The following is a 26,814-nucleotide window of genomic DNA, read 5'->3' on the forward strand; positions in this document are numbered from 1 at the left end:
AGAAATGAACTATGGCCTTGTCTAAAAAGGTAATGCTGTTTGCATTAAAATGAGTTTTTTGTTCTGCTTGAGAAATCATTGAGGTGTCAAATCTAGAAATGGCAAATGAAAATTATTAACACAGAGAGTGCTACCATTTAGTGGCTGCATTCCTGTTCAGTAGAAACAAATGAATTTGCCTTTTCTGCATTTTCTTTGTAGAATTTCTGTGTGAGTTCTGGCTATGCTGTAGAAGGAACACTGGCTTATCCCCTTTCCCCAGGAAAGCATAAACCAAGACTGTCACCAGAACCAGATTCATGCTATTCTGCAAAAGAACCATAGTTAAGAAACCCATTTCTCCTGTCTCCCAATAATGAGGCTTAAAGGTAACATTATTAGCTAAAATAAGTATTTGTGGATTGCAGAGCTCAATTTTTCCTTCTCAATGCTGGGATTTTAAAGGCAATAAAGATTTTCTTATCACTCAATTTAAAAATGCATCTGTAAGCAGGAGACAAATATCAGTATTGTTTCTTTTTGCCTTTGGTCAAATTGTTTTTTGTTTATTTAACTAACTGTTTTGAGAGACAGCTCCAGGCGTGAGTGTGGCAGATGGAGATGGTATTTAGAAAAAGTTATTCAGATGATTCTGATGTCCTGCTTTCTATCACTTCCCATTCCTTACTCCTCTCAACATCCACTTAAGATGTCATGGCTAGGTAGACCATAATCTCTGCACCAATACATGATATTCTGAGAAATAAAGGCCCTAGTACCGTGCTATAAAGGAATATAGAGGAGTCTCGATGAGTCCCATCCAAACTGAGATAACTAGAAAATAAAGATCATGTCTCTCCCAGTCAGAGGAAATCAGAAACACTGTATTGTGTCTATTACCTGTATCCTTAAATACTTACACCCACAAAAAGTCAACTCAGCCTTACAAAGTCCTACATCTCCAGGAGGCAGTTGATTAAAGCTAAAGAACCTAAGACTTGGAGGGTAAGTGGGGTAGGGAGGAAACTAAGACCCAGAAGCTTCCACTGAAAACAAGTTTACTGGAGGCAAAAACTGACTAAGGGTAAGGGAAGGAGATAAAATACCAAGAGGGAAAACCTTATTCTAGCTAAAGTGTGAATTGTTGACACTTTGGCAAGAATTGTGGCATCAGTGCAGATGAACTTCCCTGTAGTCCAGAATTCGTGTGATCCATTATGGTTTTGTTTCTCTTCTAGTTTTAGGAAGTCTTAAAGAAGTGAAACACAAAACTGCCACTGATCATTTATATCAATTTATTATTATGGTAATTAATCTATTTCAAATTTTAGTCTTCTGTATAGTAATGCTATAGAGAAAACAGCAATATTTATAGTTCCAGCTCCAAAAGTCAATAGCAACATGGTTTATGGTTTCTTCCTCTTACTTAGGGTAAAAAAATAAATAGAATGTTAATGCCAGATGCTTGGAATCTTTGTTATCTATGTCAATTATATCTTGGGACAAAGCTAGTCCCATTTGGCCAGCACCATTGCTGATGTCTTGAGTCAAATCAGTGATGAAGAGTGGTCCAACCAACACAATCACCTGCATCTCTCTCCTGGAACTTCCTGAATCTGTTAATAAGACACGTTAGATGATCCCTTTAACAGAACATAATGTAAGCCATCCTCAGCCTAGAGCATGAATTTTCAATAGATGTAATATCATACACAAAACTGGCTCTCGGGGAGCAAAAGTCTTAGATATTATAATGATTGAAATGCTCCAAGGACCACACCTGACAATATCCTATTCCTTAGTGTTTAACTTTCCTTCTTTGGGAGAATATGATGTGTCTTGCTAAAGAAATGATCATGAAAAAAAAGGTGAGAGACACTGGCGTATGAGCTCCCACGTCTTTGTTGATTGACATAAGATCCCTAGCCTCCCTGACCAGTCACCTTTCTCTCAGTGGCTTCAGGCCAGCTTCAGGGAGAAATAGAACTTTCCACAGGTATGGGTTTCACAGCAATTACAGATGTCAATGTTATCTTCTAGAAAAGACCAGCTACAAGATGACAGCAAACAGTTCTAATCTCAGACTTCCAGCAGATAGTCTACTATGGCAATACTTATCTAGTACATTCACTGAAATGACAGAAAATCATAATAACCAAATAAGAATATGTGGATGATGTTAGTCATTTGGTTATTTTATATTTTATGAAATAGAATTCCTAAGCAAGCAGTTTCTATATGCAAGTTTTAAGAAAATAACCTCACATTATGGTCAATTTAATTCAATGAGTTTCTTAAAAGAGCAGATAAACTGAATTTATATGAAATGTCTAGGTCAGGGTAAAAAGAAGTGAAAATATGGGATAAGAGGGGAGAAAATAAACTTAGTATGAAAATCCACTATTCCTCATCTTAACAGAATAAAAGGAGCATCATGATATTTGAATAAACATAGAGTTATATTTATCTCAAAAGGCAAGAATGATCAAAAAGATACATTAAAGAGAGCTGTAAAGTATTCCAAATGTTACAGAAGAGCATGAAATTCCTCAGAATCAAATTAAATCCCTAGTTTTATTGTATGCATGGTGAACACAAGACAATCAATTGATTGCAGAGTTCAGTACATTAATCAGGGGAGGGCAGAAAACTAAGATCAAACTAGAAATGTAGGGGTTTAGCTTGGCATGAGCTGTATAGGTAAAGAAAAATGCTTCAAAATGAGTTGGAGAAAGCAGTCTGAGATTCTAGTCATATTCAATATTCTGCTCCTATTAGAGCTAACCCACTCTAATCTACTGAATTGGTGCTTTTACACCTGAATGGTTACCTTTTAGGAGTAATTACTGAAGCCTAACTTTCAGCACTAAAGAAACAAAGTTTCTGATAACTTTTTTTTTTTTTTGAGACGGAGTTTCACTCTTGTTACCCAGGCTGGGGTTCAATGGCTCGATCTCGGCTCACTGCAACCTCCGCCTCCTGGGTTCAAGCAATTCTCCTGCCTCAGCTTCCTGAGTAGCTGGGATTACAGGCACGCGCCACCATGCCCAGCTAATTTTTGTATTTTTAGTAGAGACGGGGTTTCACCTTGATGACCAAGATGGTCTCGATCTCTTGACCTCGTTATCCACCTGCCTCAGCCTCCCAAAGTGCTGGGATTATAGGCATGAGCCACTATGCCCAGCCTAGTTTCTGATAACTTTTAAGTAACTTGTAATAAAGTTAAACTGGAGCTGTCCAAATTACTCAAGTCACCTGTAATACAGGTGTCAGATGTTGCCAGTAATATGACAGACTTGCTGACACATTAAGATAGTATACTAACTAGCTTTGATTATTGTTTCAAAGCTTCATACTAGTGAGTAAGGTATTATTTAATGGACAAAGTAGTAGATGCCAATTTAACATTTATTTAAACTGTTAACAGTGTTTATTTCAGACCAGTTTCCCAACCATAGATGCACATTGGAATCACATGGGAAGTTTCAGAGTTACTGATACCTGAGTTCTGCACTATAGAGTTTGTTATTTAATTGTTCTAGGTTAGTGCTGCATATTAGAATTTTTAAGAGTTTCCCAGGTGATCTAACTTGCAACCAAGTTCAAGAATTCCCTTAGATTCTTTAATTAGAAAAGAATAGGGTTCTGGACCTTGATTGAAATCTTAATTTGCCAGCTCTCTCTGCCATTTTTAATGACTTCTGGTTACTTTACATGTAGATAGAAAAAGGCCGACCTCTTAAATTAAAATCTTAGTAAAATGCTTAGTTCCTCGACACAGCTGTTAAACAATTAGCTTAATTGTATGGTTGCAAGCTATCGCTTTATTCTTTCCCTGCCTGCCCTAATACCTGGGAATAATTTATTTCGTGCAGCCTCAAAAGGCAACTGCCCCTCTCTAAACTCAGCATTTTTAGTGAATTTGCCTCTGCCTGGTCATAGTAGTTTACACCTAACACCACTGACATTCACATCAAAATCTACAAATGTTTCTATCTCTATACTGGCAAATTGTTTCATCCATTAAAAGAGCAAGTCAGGTTTGAAGAATGTGGCTCAACCGATGCCTCAGCAGCCTTCAGTAGCCTTCAGATGGCAGGTAATATAGATCTACAAAATAATTCAGATTTGAAACTTAGATTGTACTCTTATGTTTATCATCCTAATACTAGATTGTCAGAGAGGAGCAAAAAAAGTAACTTACCAGATTGTGAATGTAACCAGAAAAATCTGAAAGCATCAACTCTGAACTGAAGGATGTGTCTGATTTGAGCCTGGGTGATATGAAGGCAAACAGCAACTTCTGATGACCATTCACCAAGTAGCTAGGTGTTTAAAGAGCACTGGTTAGTGAGTTGCTTTGTAGTTGGGAATTGCCATGGGAACATCATGTAACTTACCCACTGAAATCAACAGGGGCATGTCAAAGAGTCGATTCTGCATATGGAGTTAGTGTGGCTACGTAAGTATTAGTGAAAAAAAGCCTTAGAACAATATCACCCCCAGTGTGGACATCTGCTTGAATGGAAATACATCTGCAAGTGGGAAGCTAGAATCCCTCTCAGCACTACAAGAATCTATATGGAGATATCACCCCTATAGCAAAAGGGGTAAGGGGTAGCTTCTAATTTACTTGTGCTTCCACCTACCTGTCATCAGACTCATGGTGAACTGCAGTCTTTGCTGAGAGAAAAAGAGTAGAACTGATTTGGTAAGTTGGGCAGCTTTGCTGCTCATGTTGCTTCTCCTAATGGACGCATTAATAATAAGCCAGCTGAGGATGGTAAAGTTGGGTGGCATGGCAGGGCAGTGGCAGCCATGAGACACCTTACCTGGAATAAGAACATTTCACTGGAGAGACAGCAGATTAGTTCTCAGGATCCCAGAGTTGTTGGCAGGCAGTGGATTACAGTATAGAATTCTGGCATACAGCAGTGTGTCAGGAGTCATCTAGATGCAGTCAGATAAATATTTCTCACTTTTCTAGGATGACTTCTAGAAAAGAGAGCTAGCACACTGTGGCAATATTTTTTGTGGCATTTTCCACCATCCCTTAAGACTTAAGAAGCTTTTCATGTAGCTAACTGGTATTGATATGTTAATGCCAAATGAAATTTGCATTCCAGACTGGTTTCTCCAAAGACCCATGGAAAAGAACTGTGGCATAGATCCAAGGTTAAGGATATGCTTTAAGGTAAGTCTACATTTTACCCTTAATATTCCTAGTAATTAGTTGTATGGCCTCAAACTATTCAAACACTTAACACCTGTTCTGTCACCTCTAACAGGATGAATGATAGGATGTATCTTAAAAAGCTGAGAGAAATTAATTGTTAGCACTTTGCATCCCACACTTTATCCTGTGGGCAGTTTGTCCTCATAATTATATTAAACTTATAGAAATGATTGCTTTTTGTGGCTTGTTCCAGTTTAATAAGATAATTGACTCTATTTCAAGGGTAGAAAACATTAAAATGAAGCAACTCCAATGTTATACACAACATTCTGCGCCATTTAAAGAAAAAGTTATAGGAGCTAGACTATAGTCAGACCATCTAAAATGATGCTCAAAGAGGCTGGAGAAGAAATCACATCTTCTGCTTTGGTTAAAATATTATTATTATAGGTCACAATGGCATGACTTGTATTTCCACATACACAAAGGAAAAACTGGCTTAGTATGCTTGGCAAATCTAGTCTCATTATTATTATTATTATTATTATTATTAATTATTTTGAGATGGAGTCTCTCTCTCTGTTGCCCAGTCTGAGTGCAGTGGTGCGATCTAGGCTCACTGCAACCTCCCCGTCCTGGTTTCAAGCGATTCTCCTGCCTCTACCTTCAGAGTAGCTGGGACTACAGGCGCACGCCACTGCATCCAACTAATTTTTGTACTTTTATAGTAGAGATGGCGTTTCACCATGTTGGCCAGCCTGATCTCAAACTTGTTGGCCAGACTGGTCTCAAACTCCAGACCTCATGATCCACCCACCTCAGCCTCCCAAAGTGCTGGTGTGAGCTAGGGTACCTGGCCTAGTCTCAGTTCTTAAGTAAGGTCTATCTGCTTCCTTCATAGCAAAAGAGAATCCCTGAACCCTATGAAGCCCCTTCATTGTTGTCACTTGTTTCAACAGCATAGGCCGTCCCACCTCGAAACATCCCAAGAATGAGTGTTGATGAGTGTCAAGCACGCATTTCATGTTAGCTTTTGCACAAAGACCCCTAAAGAAGTCGATTTGGTAGGTAATGAGAGTAAGGTGGTATGAAATAAAAATAAAACCCTAGCTCTCTAACTGACTGAACAGGCCCCTTTTGGCCAAGGAAACTCCAGAAAAACTTCAAAAACTATTTCCCAGCCATGATAAGGGAGACTGATCACACCTCAGTATATCCTCTTCCTCATCAGCCATTACCAGACCTTTTTGTCTAAGCATTAACAGAAGCCAGCCCTAGAAAACAAAGAAAAGAACACTCTTCCACTGATTTCAACCAACCACATGATACTGTGGCCAGAGTGGAATGTGACCATTCCCCTCCTCTTCATGGTTTCAACATGACAACCTAGCACAAAGCATTCCTTCCTAATAAATGGCCACCAACCAGGGACTGGTTCTGGCCAGTTTACAGAGGCGGCTTACTAAGTACCCTTATGCCCATGTTTCACTTTTTGATGTATAGGGCCTAATTTCACTGCATTTTAACGTTAAGTCTCCACCCTAAAATGAACATGGGACATATGTAACATACATGTTTCCATACCATGTGATATGGTTTGGCTGTGTACCCCCCATCAAATCTTCTCTTGAACTGTAGCTCCCATAATTCTCATATGTGCTGGGAGGGGTCTGGTGGGAGATAATTGAATCATGGAAGCAGTTTCCCCCATACTAGTCTTGTGGTAGTAAATAAGTCTTGTAAGATTTAATGGTTTTGTAAGGGGAAACCCCTTTTCCTTGGCTGTCCTTCTCTCTCTGGCCTGCCACCATGTAAGACGTGCCTTTAACCTTCCATCGAAATTGTGAGGCCTCCCCAGCCACGTGGATCTGTGAGTACATTAAACCTCTTGTTCTTTATAAATTACCCAGTCTCAGGTGTGTCTTTATCAGCAGCGTGAAAATGGACTAATACACTATGCATGTGTGCAATCCCTCATTCCTGAATATTCACATCTCCTGCTATAACCTGTTAAATATGTATGTTTAGCCAAACTACTTAGCATAAGCCTCCTGTCCTCCTTGCGTGAAATAACTGCTCCACTTCCCAGCCTTCAGGTTGCAACCCATTATAAGAAATAAGGTTCTCCTTTACAAATTTATAGATTTCATGATTTTAAATTGACAATAGTTGAGTAGTTTGATCAACCTCTCAAAATGAATTTTAGAAGCAACTAATAAATGCCAGTCTTAAAAAAAAAAGACTTCTGCTTCCCACCTCTACCATCACATTCCCTTCTTTTTATTAGTCTGCTGTAACTGTGGCATCTTCAAAGCACCTATAAGAAGTCTCACCTGTCTTATATTGCCATATTCAGGAAACTTAACTTCATGAATGTGTTGCTTACTGAGTCTAAGCAGTTGCATTGCAGCCAGCTGGGCAGACACTCAGACATGAAGGAGTCACCAACTGCCCTTTCCTAAATAACTCTCTCTGAACAGTTACCACCTTCTTGCCTTTCCCACATTGCACCGTCACAGGAAATCATGAAGAGGAAGCCCTAGAAACTCAAGTCCCCGAGGGTCACAAGAAAGAGAAGGGGCAGGAGAAAAATCACAGTGATCTTAACTGTCTCTAACCACATATTTGGAGGGCGCAGAACCCAAGGCATGAAAAGCCCAAAGAGCAGCAGACCCCAAAGCACTTACTGCCTACAAGACTAATAGAAGCCCCACCTGGTGCCACTGGCCCATCTCGCCTGTTTCCTACACCTAACTTCATAGCCACTTAGATGTGGCCTTTACAGCCATCCTCAAACCACTTGGCAGCTATTGTAGGCTCCAAAGTCAGATTAAAAATAATGGAAGCAAGAATGATAATCTACGCCTGGGATTCAGCCAGCCTTTCTCTGATTTAAGAAAGATCCTCAAGGAGGAAGGAATCAAACGTTGAAAGATTTTCAACTTTTCTTAAGAAAGCACGTGTTGTATTCCTTTTGGCAGTTGATGAGGCCCTAAATAGGGTTGTAACTAACAAAGATGCAAGGTATACTTTCCCTGTAATCAACAACTGCCTTAAGTTTGTGAACAATTTGGTTAAATGGAATTTTAAATCAAAGACATAAGAGTTTAATTAGTAACTATTCTTGTCCTACCGAAGTTAACAGGCAGCTGTGCTGATTTTCTTTTTCCTGCCAGAATTTTGACAAACTGTCAGGGGAGAGGAATTTTTAAACAAGTAGCACAAAACAATAGGTAGCACAACAACACAGTAGGCCATTAGATGTTTCCTACACCAGCCATGAGGACTGATTAGGTGGAGAAGCCTAGCAAAAGATGGTATGAGCCCTGGAAGGTGATAAAATTGTCCCAGATTAGCAGAGCCTAGAGGCCCAAAAGTTGTGCTTGCTTATTTTTAATACCCTATTTTATCCCCTTTCGCACTTTTTTTCTTGTTTCCCAATGTTTGAATTCTATGATTCTTACATTCTTACATGATAATTCTCAAAGATCAATGAGCTTAAGATACATTTTGCAAATCTGCTTAAAATGCAGATTCCCACTCTCACCCTCAACTTGGTTTTAAAAGATCTGAGTTGGAATCCAGCAGGTGGTTTGATCCAGTTGAGACGTTTGCTAGGCCCAGTGTGTGGGTTCTTTCAGCTCTCCACCCTCTAGCATCACTATTTCCTATGCCTTTATATACCTCAATCCATGTATTACCTGCCTTCGCAATTCCCCTTATTCAAGGGCCACCTGATAAACTCAAAATCTTAGATTAAAACAAAAAAAAAACCCTGGGGCATAACAATATACATTGCAGAAGGCAAAACCTATACAGCTGTGGCATTCCCTAAAAGGAGGTTAGCATTTTTACCAAGGTTGGTAGAATCCAAATCATTCTAGATCCTGGGGAAGCCACCAAATTCTGAGGACTGTTGAGACTCTCTCTAGGAAGATCTTGATGGTCCTAAGCAGTTAAAACAAAGGTGGCAATGCAAGAATACATCTTAGCTTACAAAACTGGAAGGAACTTTCGAGATAATTTAGAATTTATAGGTCAGAAAAGCAAACTGCAGAAACACAAAGTAATAGGCTAATGGCAGCTTCACTCGTTAGTGGGTAGTGACATTTCTGAAAAGGTGGTCTCTGTGGCTGATCACTTTCTGTTGGGCCCACTCTAATTCCAACCACCATATAAGTCTGAAAAGACCCACGGAGGCCTTCAAGAACTGAAGAAAGGCAAACAAGGAGTTCTGGAGAGCATTACTCCTATCAAATCCATTGTCTGCATTTTTGCCTGAAAGGAGATGTATTTCTATATAATATAGAAAATTGAGGTCCAGAGATAGAATGGGGGTTCTCACAATTACCCCATGTGTGCAGCATCAGAATTACACAGAAGCCCCCACCTAGTTGCAAATACCTTGCTGATTGAGTACTAGTATCTCTCCTGCCAGGCATAATTATGCATACTCTTGATGAACATTTATGACAGACATAAGTCTAATATTTTACATATTTTCAGGAGGCATATCTCTAAAACTATATAAGGATGAAAAACTTAAAAATAACTGGTACTACTCAAAAATGTATGCCTTAGCTGTGAAATTCCATTCTGACTTCTGCTTTTCTGGTTTTTCAAGTAAGTAAACTTTTGAAAGCAGCTCGTCCAGTTCCAACCCCCTCCCTAAAAAGGCCAATATTCTTTAAAAAAAAAAAAAGTATAGACTCTGGTAAGAACCAAGCAGTAAATCCAGACAGATTTTGCGTCATATATCTGAGATGTGTGTATTTGACTTTGTGTGTGGGTGAGAGGGGGCGGTGTATGTGTATAAAAAAGAGAGATTGGTTTAGATTTGATTTGAACGTTCTTTTGAAATTAAAGACATTTTAAGAATGTATAATACTAATTACTTAGAATATTATAATAAAAAAGACATACAACATAATGTATTATTATTAACATAATAATTATCAAAGTAGATTAAAATAATCATAGTTAAAAGTCAAATCACTGACAAAACCAAGGATGTCTTGTATAGAATTTCTTGGGTGTATTTCTCCACTCTTCACTCCTATGAGGTTTACAATGTTCTAACTTTAATCTTTGTCTCTTTTACTCACTCCTAGCAAGGTGAAAGAAGTATCGGATTACTAAACCTGAGAAAGGAACCTGAGCAAACATAGTGACCTCTATCCTTTGTTATAAGGGAGTCTGTCCTGAGACATCTCTCTGCTTCTGCATGGTGAAAGTCCTCTTGTGTACTGGCAGGTCATTTTGTTTAATTCCAGATTCTAGTGTTAGTAAGCCCTTGAGATAACAGATCTCAGTTGCTATTTGGCAAAAAGTATGGCATGTTGGGCCACATCCACTTGTTTGCAGTTTATGTCTGTCTTATTCAGAAAGCTGGTCAGAGATGCAGGACACTTCATCTTCATCCTTGTCCCCCTATAGTTTCCCTTCCCTTCTTGTGTCTTATTCCTGTGTCTGAAGAGGTTCCCTTTTCTTTGGTAGCAGACTTCAGGAGAGAGCTGTTTCCTTTTATGTGTTAACCTGACTGTGCCATGAGATGCCCAGCTATTTGGTCAAACATTATTCTGGGTCTTTCTCCAAATATGTTTTAGATGAGATTAACATTTAAACTGATAGAGTGAGTAAAGCACATTGCTCTCCCTAACGTGGGTGGGCCTCATTCAATCCGTTGAAGGCCTGAATGGAACAAAAATACTGATCCTCCTTTGAGTAAAAGAGGATTCATCTTGCCTGACTGCCTTAAGACTGGGACATCAGCTTTTTTCCTGTCTTTCAATGCAAACCAAAACACCAGCTCTGACTCAGCCTTGAGTCTACTAGCCTTTAGATAGAAGTTAAGCCCTTGGACTTCATATATCTCCAGTTTTCCAACTCACTCTGTGTCAAATAGATAGATACATAGATAATTCATACACAAACACACTGACACACACATGAGTTAAATCCGCCTGGATATTTGTATGAATGCACTTGCATTAATCCTTCTTTTATGAGACTCCTTGTCTCAGATCTCTTATCTGCATGAGCCCTGCAAGTATTCCTGGAGACCCTCTTAACCCCTGAGTTGACAGGAGTAGGCCAGCACAGTCCATTTGTAAAGCCTGCCCAAGAGCTCCTTTTGGTTCCACAGATGAGTCTCAAGGCCTAATGGTTTTTAGTATGATGTATACCAAGCAAGAAAGCCTAACATCTCTTTTCACAGGCCAGTATAATTCAAATAATCCTATACTGGACATTCTAAATTTGGTAGGTTCTGGGTACAACCGGGAATTTGAAGTTTTAGTAAATACTGTTAGGCTTATAAATCCTGGAATTTTGGTAAAAACAGCTGCTAAATAAGAGCATTAGAAAGGAGCCCCCAGTTGTAAAAATAATTTATACCTTAACTGAGAAGTTGTATATCTTCTCAATGGAGCATCCATTTTAATGCAGATTCAAATCATAAATGGATCATCAGATAATACAATATGGTCATTTTATTTAAATAACATAATGAGGCCTAAATTTTGAGCTCACATTACCAAATTAGTCGATTTTGTTCAATTCTAATAATACTGATACTTTAATAAAGGATCTCAGGTGCAAAACAAGGAAGTACAGTAAAGACTGGGTGGTTGTTCCACATTTTAGAATATGATGGGCTGAAAGGAAGGGCTCCAGCCTCTGCGATGTGTTAAATTAACAAACAAAATAACCCCCCAAATGGCGGCCTTTTGGAGTTCAGCAACCCTACTCTGAATCCCAGAAATTCTATTTGCCATTTTTGAGCTTTACAACCAGGAAAAAAAAAAATGAACATTTAATGAGGCTCATGCACACCATTCGTTGAATAGGCTATTAAGATTCATCTTGTAAGATTTTAAGTATTACATTAGTAGGTTAGGTGCTAACAGGTATCCAATAAATGATGGATGTTACTTTTCATTTGTTATCATTTTTATGTTTCTAATTATATTGGTCTGCTTTGAGATAACTTTATATGGAGGAGAGATACCCTCCCAAGAGTCTGTGAAAAGGACACAGTAATCTAGGTTCATTTGGGTGGGAAAGAGACCCTCTGGTACATGGCTTAGTGGAATCTGCTCTAAGGTGTTTCTCCAAGGTTAGTTCCTGGGTCACCTGCAGTTGTATCTCCTGTGCACTTATAAGGCAAATTCTGGAGCCTTGCCTGGACCTTTTGAGTCAGTCAATATTGGTGGATCCCAGGAATTACATTTTTAAACGAATGTCTCATTTCTTTTTTATATAAAAGTTTGAGAACTACTAAAATAGAAATACTCCCTTAATCTACAATATTGTCTAACACTGTCCTCAAAAAAGAACATTTTTGAGATCTCTCAGGGGAGTTTCAAAAGCCTCAAATACATACTCTTTCTATCAAACATTTTCTGATCTTGTAAATTCCCATTTTTCGTCCCAGTACCTTCTTAGCTAGAAGTCCATTTGTAGGCTAATAGGGGTCTGTGAAACCTCCCAAGTTTATTAGATTTTGTATGCATGTGCATTTTTGTAGATAAAGGGTCCAGGTCCATCAATTTCCAGAATCCTACAGGATTTTACAATGGCGTTGCAAAATTTAAAGATAGTGTCCATCCAGAAAGACATGAGAACAGATTTGCTCTCAACATCTCTTCTGGGTGCCTAAAACATAACAAAGTACAAGGCTTAATAGTTAAATATTTGTAAAATGTCCTTATTTGTCTGCATGTCAGTTCCTTTAAGCATACTTTACTAATTTGAATTAAGTATGCCTGCATTCTGAAGTCTCCATTTGCCTTACACAAACAGAGAACAAAAGAACAGGCCTGTCTGTGTTACCTCTAAGGAGCATCGGGTGTATCTGCTTTTCTGTGGAATAAATTAACTTTAACATTTCTCTGATGACAGTCATGGATTCATCTGACACCAGGTGCAGAAACAAATCTTTGAAACTCTAGACATTAAGGATAAAGGAGGATCCCCAGGGCACAAAGCAGATGTTTGTAAGTAATAATTGAGACAGAAATTTTAATCAGTTCTTCTGATTTTTAGAGACAATTCTGTTTCCTGGATTAATAGGGAGCTGTTGAGATGTTGAATTGCCCAGGTGTGGCAAGATACTGTCCTACCCTCCTAACCTCGGGAAACTGAGAGCCCAGGATACACTTCTTTTCAAAGATTTAAAGTCATCTAGAAAAAACTGCCTGTTTATTCTTAAAATAATAATCCCGTTGATTTATAACCTGCTAGGCTTTGGAGTAAAAACAGGAGATTGTTTGTTCGAATTTTTTTGTTATTTTGGGGAGGAACATTACTAAGATCTTTCAAATTCTTTCATAATCTTCAATGTGATAAAAATATTTAATTCATGAACTTTATGAATATTACATGGAAACAATTGAATATTTTCCATTTAGTATATACATCCCCTTGCCAATTAGAATGGAAGACTAAACATTTTGAAAGTGCAAATTTTCATTCCAATGGTGTGGTAAGCAGTTTCTAAGATGGACCCAGTGATCCTCACCTCCTGATTTTCATTCTCTTGTGTAATCTCCACCCTTTGAGTATGGCTGAAACTAATGACTACTTTCTACTGAACCAAACATGGTCAAAGTGATGAGATGTTACCTCTAAAATTAGATACCCAACGACTGTGGCTTCTAAACCCTGCCTGCCCTCCATCTCTCTCTCTCTCTTTTTCTCTCTGCCCTTACTCTGGGGGAAGCAAACTGCCATGTTGTGAAGTATCCCTATGGAGAGGCCCATATATCTAAAAACTGATGTCTCTGGCCAAACTTCAGCAATAATCTGAAGCCAGCCAAGCAGACATGTTATAAGCTCAGGTGAGAGCTCTATCCCTCACTGACTATGGTAATGACTCTAGTGTAAGCTGACACTTTTTGATAGCAAACTTAGGAGAGTCCCAAAGACATAGGGTTCAGCCAACCTGAGCACTGATTCCTGACTATCAGAAACCATGAGATAAAACCTATTTGTTGCTTTAGGCCACTAAGTTTTGAAGTATCTTGTTACACAGCAGTAGAGAGCTAAAATAACTAAAAAGAAATCATAATTCACCCTCATGAGAAAAAGATACCTCTCTGGACAGTAGTGACCCATTCAACTTATCCTATAAATCTATGGTTTTCACAATAAAGGAACAAGATGTGTTCATAAAAGCAGCTAAGTAACTTTTTAAATATCACATGCAATATAGTACTAACTAGGCTTCCAGGAAGTGAAATGATAAGGGTTTAGTATTTATTAAACTGTGAATATGTACCTGATTCTGCATAAAGGCTTTGTATGGATCATTCCACTGAATCCTCACAATTACCCAACTGTTACTAAGATGGACATTTCGCAGAGGAGAAGATTGAGTTAAACAGATGTTGAATACACTTAAGTACAGAGACCAGTGACACTATAAAGCAACCACACAAACAAGACTGCATAATAACAAGCTAACAACATGACAGGATCAAATCCATACATCTCAATACTAACCTTGAATGGAAACAGGCTAAATGCCCCAATTATAAGGCCCAGAGTGGCAAGCTGGATAAAGAAGCAAGACCCAAAGGTATGCTGCTTCAAGGGGTTCATCTCACATGCAGTGACAACCATAGGTTCAAAGATGCATCTCAATAGATGCAGAAAGACTTTCGATAGAATTCGATATCCTTTATGTTGTGAACCCTCAACAATTTAGGCATTGAAGGTACATACTTCAAAATAATAAGAGCCATCTATGACAAAATCATAAACACCATACTGAAAGGACAAAATCTCATAGCATTCCACTCTAAAACCAGCACAGTATAAAGTTTTCTCACCATTCCTATTCAACATAGTGCTGGAAGTTCTGGCCAGGGAAATCAGGCAAGAGAAAGAAAGAAAAGGTATGTGAATAGGAAGAAAGGAAGTCAAATGACCCCTGTTTGCAGACAATATTATTCTATGTCTAGAAAAATCTATAGTCTCTACCCAAAAGCTTCTTTTTCTTATAAACTTCAGCAAAGTTTCAGGATACAAAATCAATGTACAAACCAGTAACATTCCTATATACCAATAACATCCAAGGTGAGAGTCAAATCAAGAATGCAATTCCATCCACAACAACCAAAAGAATAAAATATGTAGGAAAACATGTAATCAAGCAAGTGAAAGATCTCTACAACAAGAATTGTAAAACACTGCTCAGAGAAATCAGAGATAACACAAACAAATAAAAAAATAGTCCATGCTCATAGATTGGAAGAATCGACATTGTTACAATGGCCATACTGATGAAAGCAATTTACAGATTTCATTCTATACCTATCAAACTACCAATGACACTCTTCGCACAATTAGAAATGCTATTTTAAAATTCATATGGAACTCAAAAAGAGTCTGAATAGCCAAGGGAATCCTAAACAAAAAGAGCAAAGTGGGAGGCATCATGCTTCCTAACTTCAAACTATACTACAGTTCTACGGTAACCAAAACAGCATGATACTGTTTAAACAGACATATGTAAAACATGTAAAAAACAGACACATAGTCCAGTGAAACTGAATAGAGAACCCAGAAATAAGGCACCTAAGACCATTTGATCTTCAACAAAGTTGACAAAAATGACCAATGGATAAAAGACTCCCTATTCAATAAATAGTGCTGGAAGGCTAGCCATATGAAGAAGTTTGAAGCGGGGCTGCTTCCTTACACCATATACAAAAATTAACTCAAGATGGATTAAATACTTAAATGTAAAATCTAAAACTATGAAAACCCTAGAAGGTAACCTAGCAAATACCATTCTGGACACAGGACCTGGCAAAGTTTCCATGACAAAGTTGCCAAAAGCACTTGCAACAAAAGCAAAAATTGAGCAAAAAAAAAAAATCCAATTAACCTAAAGAGTTTCTGCACAGCAAAAGAAACTATCAACAGAGTAAACAGAATAACTACAAAACCGAGGAAAATACTTGCCAACTATGCATCCAAAAAAGGTCTGATTTCTAGAATCTATAAGAAACTTAAACAAATTTACAAGCAAAAAACAAACAACCCCATTAAAAATGAGCATAGGACATGAACAGACATTTCCAAAAGAAGATACACATGTGGCTAACAAGCACAGGAAAAACAATTCTCAATGTCACTAGTAATTAGAGAACTGAAAATAAAAACTACAGGATACCATATCATACCAATCAGATGACTGTTATTTAAAAGTCAAAAAATAATAGATGCTGGTGAGATTACAGAAAAATAAGCATGCTTATTCACTGCTGGGTGCGGGGAAAGTGGGGGATGTAAATAATTCAGCCACTGTGAAAAACAGTTTGGCAAAACTCAAAGTCTTGATACAGCAAGTCTAATATTTGATACAAACCCAAAGGATTATAAATCATTCTGTGCTAAAGACACATGCACAAGTGTGTTCATCACAGCATTATTCACAATAGCAAAGACATGGAATCAACCTAAGTGCTCATCAAAGGTTGACTGGATAAAGAAAATGTGGTAAATATACACCATGGAATACTATGCAGACAAAAAAAGAATGAAATCATATCATGTTCAGCAACATGGATGGAGACTGAGGACACTTTCCAAAGTGAACTAACACAGGAACAGAAAACCAAATGCTGCACATTCTCACTTATAAGTGGGAGCTAAACATACAGTATATGTGGACACAAAGAAGGGAACCACAGACACTGGGGTCTACTTAAGGATGGAAGGAGGAAGGAGAGTGAGGATTGAAAAACTAACTATTGGGTACTAAGTTTAGTACCTGAGTAGCAAAATAATCTGTACACCAAACCCCTGTTACATGCAATTTACCTATATAACAAACCTGCATATGTACACCTGAACTTAAGATTTTTTTTAAAAAAAAGATAAATACTAAATAACTTTCCCAATTCACCTAGCTAGAATTTAAATCCAGATCCTCCTGACACTACAACCTATGTTTATTTGAAAGCATGGCAGTCTGGAAAAACCTAACAAAAGGAAAGTATTAAGTAAATAGTTTATATGTGACTTTCTTTGCTAACTCCATTCAATGTTAATAGGGAAAGTCATTTTCCAAAGTGCAAAAAGTTTTAACTATTAAATTAACCTGTGATTCTTTCAATGAACTTATAAAAATACATACAAACATTACAAAATATAATAATATATATTTTGTGTATGTATATGTATGTATATACATATAATATGTATACATACTGTATTATATATATACATATATGTATATATGTATTTTATACACACACACACACACACACACACACACTGTATTAGCCTGTTTTCATGCTGCCAGTAAAGATATATCCAAGACTGGGTAATTTATAAAGAAAAAGAGGTTTAATGGACTCACAGTTCCTTGTGGCTTGGGAAGCCTCACAATCGTGGTGGAAGGTGAAAGGCATGTCCTACATAACAGCAGATGAGAGAATAAGAGCCAAGTGAACCGGGGAACCCCTTATAAAACCATCAGATCTTGTGAGACTTATTCACTATCATAAGAACCATTTAAGAGAAACCTCCCCCCTGATTCAATTATCTCCCACCAGGGTGATCCCACAATACATGGGAATTATGGGAGCTACAATTCAAGATGAGATTAGGTGGGAACACAGCCAAACCATATCATATATCATTTGATACCAACCATCTTATATACTCTGAGGACAGTTAAATAAAACCAAGATATTTTAGGATTGCATGGACCTACACATAGGACATATATATAATAACATAAAAAATTTTTCTTTCCATTCTTTCTTCTCTTGCTCAGACAATCTTAACTAGAATCATAGAACCATAGAACCATAAATAGTTTAAAGAAAATGAGGTCTTTTCATCTAGTCCAATAATTTCATTTACACATAAGAAAATAAAAGTCTTTATTTGCATATAGCCACATAACTAGTTAAGTAGAGTAAGAATTAAAACCAGACCTACTGAATCAAAATACCATTCATAGTTTAGTGAGACTTATGGCTCAGTAAACTCTATGTAGGACTGTAAAAGCAAAAGCACCATTTTTTCCAGTCAAAATATAGACTCAAATTAACTAATATTAAATTATAGGGCTGCCTTTTAAGGCCAAAATAAAATATAAAATTCATATTGAAAGAGTAACACTAGCAGCTTAGCTCTTCAAGAGAAACAAAACAATTCTGATTATAATAGACAGATACTTGAAGAACACTCTGTAAAACTATACATCAAAAATAAACATCAAAATGAATATGTTTTCAGAAACCTAATAATTTATCACTAGCAAGAATACTAAAGAGAGTTTTTAAGGAAGAAAAAATAATGGTTTCAAACAGGAATACAACAATGTAAGAACAAATAAAGAGGACAGAAAAAAAACACATTGGTCAATTTGAATGACTATTGACTGAATAAACAATCATAATTATGATTTGGAAAGTCTAAAATACACTTAGGATAAAAATACATGACAACAATGGCATAAAGAAGATAGGAAATATAATTGAAGATTTCGAATGCCTTTGTTTTAGGAGTTGGTTATAACACATGATTAAGATGGACCTGATAAGTTAAACATCTTGTGATCTCTAGGCCAACCATTGAAAGAAGGACAAAAGCATGTAAACTACATGCTAACAGAAGAGAAAAAGTCAAAAAAATTTAAATATCTAAAAATGTTTAAAGAAATCAAGAAAAACAAAGAACTGGCAAGACAAATAAAAATACAGTATAGATTTCAACACAATTATATTAGTAATTTTATTAAAATAAGTAGACTAAATATTTCACTTAAAGGACTATACTATTCTATATTAAAAAAAAACTATGTGCTTTTAACAGGAGACACATCTTAAATATAAGAATATAAAAAATTAAAAGTCAGTAGGTGAAAAAACCTATATGCTATGTGACTCATAAGCAAAAAAGGCAATATATATGTATTAATAAAAAGTTATACTTCTAGGGAAAAAAATTAACAGAAAATGACAGAACGAAGAGGAGCAATTGACAAATCTATAGTCATAGCTGCAGATACTTGCACATCCCTTTCATTAACAGAAAAAAACAGGTTTAAAAAAAGCAAGGATTAGAATATTTAAACAACTTAATTGCTAAATATAACCTAATTAGCTGTAATATTTCATTCAAGAGCTGGAGAGGCAATCTGTTCCAAAATCTCACAGAACTTAGGACACATTTGTTTAATTTTGTTTAATCTTGTTGTTTTATCATTGAACAAATCAAGAAATTTTAAAAAATTGAAATGGTAAAATGTGCATTTATTTAACATAGAAATCTTAAGCTAGAAATCAATAACATAAAGTTGAAAAAAAATCAAATATTTAGAAATTAAGCAATATACATCTAAATATACATCTAAATTGCTAAATCGCATTATCATGACTTCCACTTAACCTTGTGCTGGATACCCAAGCCAGTGTTATAAGGCAAAAAATAAGATAATAAAATATTTAGCTGGAGAGAAGAAAATAAAAATGTGATTATTTGCAGACAATGAGATTTTTGTACATAAAAAAAATCTCAACTGACAAACTATTACAGTTAAATAATTTAATCAGAAATGCTAGGTCAAAGAAAGACAAAGTCACCATTAAAAATTGTTTCTATGAACTAGCACCTAACAAATGGAAAATTAAAAAGTTAAAAATCTAAAATAATAATTACATCAAATGTTTATTAACAAATCTAATCAATACATCTTCAGGGAAAACTACAAAACATTATTGATAAACTTTTAAAACCTAAATAGAGAACTGAGAGAAGATGGTGCTGCAGGACCAACTCAGGATTGCAGCTCTCAGTGAATCTGCAGATGGTGAGTGGACGCCACATTTCCAGATGGATCTTTATCACACACAGACCAGGAGGTTCCCAGGGGTAGGAGCTGCATGGGCCGCCAGCACAGCTGTTTGGGCCGGCGTGGCTGTTTGGGCCGGGGCCGCAGTGCAGCGGCACTCTGTAAAAAAAATTACACTGGTTCTATTGCCCTGTTAAACCGGCAATTGGAGATTTCAGAAGGCAGATTAGCGCATCCATCTGATTAAACGGGACTTAAACAGAAAGCCAGGCCAGGAGATTCCCAGGCAGCAATGTGATTCCAGCCGGTGCAGTGGGTCACTGCATGGGAAATCATACAGATCCTGGCACCCTTTCAGCAGGTGACTGGAACACCTGGGAGAGAGTCAACCATTCAACTTAAAAAAGAAAAAAAGGGCTCTGAGGCAGGAAACCAGGTGATCATGCTTGGCAGATCCCAACCCCACAGAAACAAACAAAACAGCAATTGGAAACACTCGGGGTTGAGAGTTTCCCGGCAAGCACAGCTCAACCCAGGATGGTGCAGCTCGGAAGGAGAGGGGCAACTGCCATTACCAAGGCACTCAACCCCTACAGAGGTACACTTCCATTGCTGATGCAACCTGCCATTGCTGAGGCAACCCGCCATTGCCGAGGCAACCCGCCATAACAGAGAGAATCCACCACTACAGAGGCGGGCCATCATCACCATGGCAGCTCTAACCACACCCATATAAAAAAGACTACAGGGAATTACATAAAGCAATAGGGCAGAGCCCACAGTAACAGGGTGGAGCCCACAGCAGCTCAGCATAGCCACTGCAGGCAAGCAGTGATTAGACAGCCTCCTTGCTGGGCAGGACAGTGCAATGGATACTCATAAATAAAGCCCTAACTCCCTGGGACAGAGCACCTGAGGAAAAATAAGGGGCTTTATGAGTTCTGCTGCAGCAGACTTAAACGTGCCTGCCTAGCAGCCCTGAATGAACAACGGAGCTCACAGCTCAGCACTAGAGCTCCTATAAAGTACAGACTTTCTCCTCAAGCAGCTCCCTCACCCCTGTATATGCAAAGAGTCACCTCACAAAGGACTGATCAGACTGACATTTGGCAGGCATCATTCAGGGACAAAGATAGCAGAAGAAGAATCTGGTAGCAACCCTCACGGTTCTGCAGCTGCTACAGAAGTTCCCCAGGAAAGCAGGGCCTGGAGTTGACCTCAGCAGTCCTACAGAAGTGGGGCCAGACTGTTAGAAGGAAAACTAAAGAACAGAAATACTTCACCATCAACAACCTGGACATCCACTCAGACACCCAATCAGAAAACCAGCAACTACACAGACGACAGGTGGATAAATCCACAAAGATGGGAAGAAGCCAGCACAAAAAGGAGGAAAACACCCAAAACCGGAACACCTCGCCTCCTACAAAGGACCAAAACTCCTCAACAGCAAGGGCACAAAGCTGGACGAAGAATGACTGTGATGAAATGACAGAATCAGACTTCAGAAGGTGGATAATAAGAAACTTCCATGAGCTAAAAGAACATGTTCTAAATTGTTGCAAAGAAACTAAGAACCTTGAAAAAATATTTGAAAAAAGATTTCAGGAAATTATAACAAGAATGGACAACTTAGAGAGGAATATGAATGAATTAAAGGAGCCGAAAAACATAACACGAGAACTTCGTGAAGCATGCACGAGTTTCAACAGCCAAATTGACCAAGCAGAAGAAAGGATATCAGAAGTCGAAGATTACAGAAAAAAGCACAAAAAGGAATAAACAAAGTCTCCAAGAAATGTGGGACTACGTGAAGAGACCTAATCTATGTCTGATAGGTGTACCTGAATGTGATGAAGAGAATGAATCCAAGCTGGAAAATACTCTTCAGGATATTATCCAGGAAAATTTCCCCAACATAGCAAGGCAGGCCAATATTCAAGTCCAGGAAATACAGAGAACACCACAAAGATATTCCGCAAGAAGAGCAACCCCAAGGCACATAATCGTCAGATTCACCAGGGTTGAAATGAAGGAGAAAATGCTAAGGGCAGCCAGAGAGAAAGGTCGGGTCACCCACAAAGGGAAGCCCATCAGACTCACAGCAGATCTCTTGGCAGAAACCCTACAAGCCAGAAGAGAGTGGGGACCAATATTCAACATCCTTAAAGAAAAGAACTTCCAACCCAGAATTTCATATCCAGCCAAACTGAGCTTCATAAGTGAAGGAAAAATAAAATCCTTTGTGAACAAGCAAGTACTCAGAGATTTTGTCACCACCAGGCCTGCTTTACAAGAGATCCTGAAAGAGGCCCTACACATAGAAAGGAGCAACCAGTACCAGCCATTCCAAAAACATACCAAATGCTAAAGAGCATCAACAAAATGAAGAATCTGCATCAACTAACAGGCAAAACAGCCAGCTAGCATCAAAATGGCAGTATCAAATTCATGCATAACAATATTAACCCTAAATGTAAATGGGATAAATGCACCAATCAAAAGACACAGACTGGCAAATTGGATAAAAAAAACAAAACCCATTGGTGTGCTGTATACAGGAAACCCATCTCACATGCAAGGATACACAAAGGCTCAAAATAAATAAATGGAGGAAGATTTACCAAGCAAATGGAGAGCAAAAAAAAGCAGGGGTTGCAATTCTTGTCTCTGATAAAATAGACTTTAAAGCAACAAAGATCAAAAGAGACAAAGAAGGTCATTACATAATGGTAAAAGGATAGATACAACAAGAAGAGCTAACGATCCTAAATATATATGGACCCAATACAGGAGCACCAGATATATAAGGCAAGTTCTTAACGACTTACAAATAGACTTAGACTATAATAATAGTGGGAGACTTTAACACTCCACTGTCAATATTAGACAGATCAACCTGACAGAAAATTAACAAGGATATTCAGGGATTAAACTCAGACCTAGAACAAGCAAACCTGATAGACATTTACGGAACTCTCCACCCCAAATCCACAGAATATACATTCTTCTCAGCACCATATCACACCTACTCTAAAATTGACCACATAATTGGAAGTAAAGCACTCCTCAGAAAATGCAAAACAACTGAAATCATAACAAACAGTCTCCCTAGACCACAGTGCAATCAAGTTAGAATTCAGAATTCAGAAACTAACTCAGAACCGCACAGCTTTATGGAAACTGAACAACTGGCTCTTGAAGGTTGACTGGATAAACAATGAAATGAATGCAGAAATAAAAAAGTTCTTCGAAACCAACGAGAATGAAGACACAACATACCAGAATCTCTGGGACACATTTAAAGCAGTCTCTAGAGGAAAATATATAGCTATAAGTGCCCACATGAGAAGAGTGGAGAGATCCAAAATTGACACCCTATCGTCAAAATTGAAAGAGCTAGAGGAGCAACATGAAAAAAACTCAAAACCTAGCAGAAGACAAGAAATAACTAAGATCAGAGCAGAACTGAAGGAGATAGAGACACGAAAAACCCTTCAAAAAATCAATAAATCCAACCACTGGTTTTTTGAAAAGATCAACAAAATAGACTGACCACTAGCCCAATCTGATAAAAAAGAAAAGAGAGAATAACCAAATAAATGCAATAAAAAACGATAAAGGGGAAATCACCACAGATTCCACAGAAATTCAAACTATCATCACAGGTTAATACAAACAACTCTATGCCATAAACTAGTAAACCTGGAAGAAATGGATAAATTCCTGGACACTTGCGTCCCCCCAAGCCTAAACCAGGAGGAAGCCAAAACTTGAATAGACCAATAGCAAGGTCTGAAGTTGAGGCAGCAATTAAGAGCCTACCACACACACAAAAAAAGCTCAGGTCCAGATGGGTTCACAGCCAAATTCTACCAGACACTACCAGAGTAGCTGGTACCATCCTTCTGAAACTATTCCAAATAATCCAAAAAGAGGGAATCCCTCCCAAATCATTTTATGAGACCAACATCATCCTGATACCAAAACCCGGCAGAGACTCAAGAAGAAAAGGAAACTTCAGGCCAATATCCATGATGAACATAGATGCAAAAATCTTCAATAAAATATTGGCAAGCCAATTGCAACAGCACATCAAAAAGCTTATCCATCATGATCAAGTAGGATTCATCCCAGGGAGGCAAGGCTGGTTCAACATACGCAAGTCTATCAACGTAATTCACCACATAAACAGAACCAAAAACGAAAACCACATGATTATCTCAATTGATGCAGAGAAAGCCTTTGACAAAATTCAACAGCCCTTTATGCTAAAAACCCTCAATAAACTCGGTATTGATGGAACATATCTCAAAATAATAAAAGCTATTTATGACAAACCAACAGCCAATATCATACTGAATGGGCAAAAACTGGAAGCATTCCCTTTGAAATCTGGCACTAGACAAGGATGCCCTCTCTCACCACTCCTATTCAATATAGTACTGGAAGTTCTAGCCAAAGCAATCAGGCAAGAAAAGGAAATAAAAAGTATTCAAATAGGAAAGGAGGAAGCCAAATTGTCTCTATTTGCAGATGACATGATAGTATATCTAGAAGGTCCCATCATCTCAGCCCACAAACTCGTGAAACTGATAAGCAACTTCAGCAAAGTCTCAGGATATAAAATCAATGTGCAAAAATCACAAGCATTCCTATACACCAATAACAGACTTAAAGAAAGCCAAATCAAGAATGAACTGCCATTCACAATTGCTACAAAGAGAATAAAATACCTAGGAATACAACTTACAAGAAACATAAGGGACCTCTTGAAGGAAAACTACAAACCACTGCTCAATGAAATAAGAGAGGACACAAACAGATGGAGAAACATTCAATGTTCCTGGTTAGGAAGGATCAATATTGTCAAAATGGCCATACTGCCCAAAGTAATTTACAGACTCATGCTATCCCCATCAAGCTACCATTGACTTTCTTCACAGAACTGGAAAAAAACACCTTGAATTTCATATGGAACCAAAAGACAACCCGCATAGCCAAGTCAATTCAAAGCAAAAAAACACAGCAGGAGGCATCACACTACCAGACTTCAAACTATACTACAAGGCTACAGTAATCAAAACAGCATGGTACTGGTATCAAAACAGAGATATAGACCAATGGAACAGAACAGAGGCATCAGAGGCAACACAACATATCAACAACCATACAATATTTGATAAACCTGACAAAAACAAGCAATGGGGAAAGGATACCCTGTTTAATAAATGGTGTTGGGAAAACTGGCTAGCCACGTGCAGAAAGCAGAAACTGGACCCCTTCCTGATACCTTACACTAAAATTAACTCCAGATGGATTAAAGACTGAAACATAAGACCTGGCACCATAAAAACCCTAGAAGAAAATCTAGGCAAAACCATTTAGGACATAGGAGTAGACAAGGACTTCATGACCAAACCACCAAAAGCATTGGCAACAAAAGCCAAGATAGACAAATGGGACCTAATCAAACTCCACAGCTTCTGCACGGCAAAAGAAACAGTAACTAGAGTGAATCGGCAACCAACAGAATGGGAAAAAATTTTTGCAGTTTACCCATCTGACAAAGGGCTGATATCCAGAATTTACAAAGAACTCAAACAGATTTACAAGAAAAAAACAAACAAGCCCATCCAAAAATGGGCAAAGGATATGAACAGACACTTTACAAAAGAAGACATACATGAGGCCAACAAACATATGAAAAAATGCTCATCATCACTGGTCATTAGAGAGATGCAAATCAAAACCACATTGAGATACCATCTCATGCCAGTTAGAATGGCGATCATGAAAAAACTGGAGACAGCAGATGCTGGAGAGGATGTGGAGAAATAGGAACACTTTTACACTACTGTGGGAGTGTAAATTAGTTCAATCATTGTGGAAGACAGTGTGGCGAGATCTCAAGGACCTAGAAATAGAAATTCCATTTGACCCAGCAATCCCATTACTGGGTACATATCCAAAGGACTATAAATCATTCTACTATAAGGACACGTGCACACGAATGTTCATTGCAGCACTGTTTACAATAGCAAAGACCTGGAACCAACCCAAATGCCCATCGATGATAGACTGGACTGGAAAAATGTGGCACATATACACCATGGAATATTATGCAGCCATCAAAAACTATGCGTTGGTGTCCTTGTAGGGACATGGATGAATCTGGAGAACATCATTCTCAGCAAACTGACACAAGAACAGAAAATGAAATACCGCATATTCTCACTCATAGGTGGGTGATGAACAATGAGAACACATGGACACAGGAAGGGGAGCACTACACACTGGGGTCTAGTGAAGGGAATAGGGGAGGGACAGTGGTGGGGGGAGCTGGGGAGGGATAGCATGGGGAGAAATCCTAGATGTGGGTGAAGGGGTACCGGAAGACAGCAAATCACACTGCCCCGTGTGTACCTATGCAACTATCTTGCATGTTCTGCACATGTACCCAAAAACCTAAAATGCAATAAAAATAAATAAATAAAAATAAATAAAACCTAAATAAATGGTTGATTACATTAAGTCACACATTCATAGACTAAAAATTATAAAATTTTCAATTATTTTATCCTAAAATATATTTATAAACTCAATGCAATACCAACCAAAATCCCAGCAGATTTCATTGGGAAAATTGTCAGGGTAATTTTACCATTTACATGGAAATTGCATCAGTTAAGAATATTAAAGACTATCTGGGAAAAGAAATAAATAATAGAACTTACATTAAAAGGTATCAAGACTATTTCGTACTAACAACTATTAAGATAATAACCTTAAGTGTAAATGGGTTAAATGCCCCAATTAAAATTTTTGAATCAGGAACTCT

General features: G+C 37.9%; 2 long non-coding RNA genes across 4 annotated transcripts in view; one reads left to right on the top strand and one right to left on the bottom strand.

Moving 5' to 3' along the window:
- The first annotated feature begins 191 nt into the window (after positions 1–191).
- Positions 192–26,814, top strand: part of LOC118143772 (uncharacterized) — a 34,656-nt gene continuing 8,033 nt past the window's right edge. For all 3 annotated transcript variants that reach the window (XR_004728183.3, XR_004728184.3, XR_013523780.1), the window contains exons 1-2: positions 192–368; positions 5,106–5,173. This is a non-coding gene — a long non-coding RNA (uncharacterized LOC118143772). The remainder of the gene's footprint in view (positions 369–5,105; positions 5,174–26,814) is intronic.
- The window catches only part of LOC128928459 (uncharacterized), a 178,979-nt gene continuing 169,590 nt past the window's right edge, over positions 17,426–26,814 (bottom strand). The window contains exon 6 of the long non-coding RNA XR_013523776.1: positions 17,426–17,583. This is a non-coding gene — a long non-coding RNA (uncharacterized LOC128928459). The remainder of the gene's footprint in view (positions 17,584–26,814) is intronic.

The sequence above is a fragment of the Callithrix jacchus genome, chromosome 11 (genome assembly GCF_049354715.1).
Source record: "Callithrix jacchus isolate 240 chromosome 11, calJac240_pri, whole genome shotgun sequence".
Classification (NCBI taxonomy): domain Eukaryota; kingdom Metazoa; phylum Chordata; class Mammalia; order Primates; family Cebidae; genus Callithrix; species Callithrix jacchus.